This window comes from Nansenia antarctica (genome assembly GCF_963989245.1).
Source record: "Nansenia antarctica genome assembly, chromosome: 10".
Lineage (NCBI taxonomy): Eukaryota > Metazoa > Chordata > Actinopteri > Argentiniformes > Microstomatidae > Nansenia > Nansenia antarctica.
In genome coordinates, this window is record NC_137680.1 from 1,445,816 (window position 1) to 1,447,614 (window position 1,799).

A 1,799-nucleotide genomic window follows, 5' to 3' on the forward strand; every position below is an offset into this window, starting at 1 on the left:
GGGCTGTCCTCCATGTTGGATAAACACACCCATCTCCTCCGTGCTCATGCTCAGAACCCACCCCCCCCCCTCCCCCCCTCCTCTCCTCTCCTCTCCGAGCGGCCCTGACTAGGCCCTTCTGGGAGAGGAGCGCATTCTCCTTTCATCCCCTCTTAGAGGACAAACATCAGTCCCATCTCGCTGCCCATCCATATTCATGAGCCTCTTATAAATATCTGATAGCAGCCTCGGCTACAGCTGTTTAGCTCCTAGAGCAACGTAGAGCCCTGTACGCACACACACACACACACTCTCTGTCTCCGTTACACACACACACACACACACACACACACACACACTCACACACACACACACACACACACACACACACACTCACTGATAACACACACTCTCTGTCTCTGTTACACACACACACACACACACACACTCTCTGTCTCTGTTACACACACACACACGCACGAATGTGTACACGCATGCACACACGCACACACACACACACACACACACACACACACACACACACACGCTCACGGATACACACACTCTCTGTCTCCGTTACACACACACACACACACGCACGAATGTGTACACGCACGCACGCATGCACACACACACGCACACACACACACGCACGCACACACACCCTGGTCAGAGGCCTGATCTCGGCCCCTCATCTCCCCGCATGCCTAGCCTGCCCGCCGCGGCCCCCTGATAGCATCGGCTCATTGCCGGGGTATCGCTCTCTCTGGCTTTAATTAAAGCGTAAGTGTGACCGCCAAATGAGAGAGGAATCCTTAAGTGCGGTATTTACCTTCCCTCTGACAGTCGGGCGCTTATCGGCCGAGGAGGCTGGTGTGAACGAGCCAAGAGAGAGAGAGAGAGAGAGAGAGAGGGAGAGAGAGAGAGAGAGAGAGAGAGAGAGAGAGGGAGAGAGAGAGAGAGAGAGAGACAGGGGCTCCTCATAGACCTTGCTAATCGCCTGAGTCCCCCATCCTCACTACACTAGTCCAAACACACACCACTCCTCCACACCCCACAATACCCCCCCCTCCTCCTCCCCCTCCTCCTCCTCCTCCCCCTCCTCCACCCCCCTCCTCCTCCTCCACCCCCCTCCTCCTCCTCCTCCCCCCCCCTCCTCCTCCTCCTCCCCCCTCCTCCTCCTCCTCCCCCCCTCCTCCTCCTCCTCCCCCTCCTCCTCCTCCTCCTCCCCCACCTCCTCCTTCTCCCCCTCCTCCTCCTCCTCCTCCCCCTCCTCCTCCTCCTCCTCCTATGCTGCCCTCCCCCTCCTCCTCCTCCTCCCCCCTCCTCCTCCTCCTCCCCCTCCTCCTCCTCCTCTCCTCCCCCCCCCTCCTCCTCCTCCTCCTCCTCCCCCCCTCCTCCTCCTCCTCCTCCTCCTCCCTTGTTGAAGGTGTGAGCCACAGAGAGTGAGCGTTACGTGCTCATCTGTTTATCCCCCTACTTCTGTTCTTTAATCTGTCTTGATCATGTGCTCATCTACGCCTGGCCATGTAGAGCACTTGAACGGCCGTCCCTCCACTGTGCTCAGGAGGTTGTCAAGTGTTGCTACCTTGGATGTTACGTACTCACAGCCTTGACAGCACTAGGCTACTCCATTATTTAATTATTCGTGAATTATTCAATTAATGAATCTATATCTGTATGGCAGCCTAGTTAGTTTGTACAACGGTTTCTTTCAACATCACGTGCAGTTTATTGAGAGGTAAGTCAGTCCGATATCAATATTATTTTTACACGAGGGTGCTAATCGAGGTGCAAATGGTTAGAATGATGTTTTATAT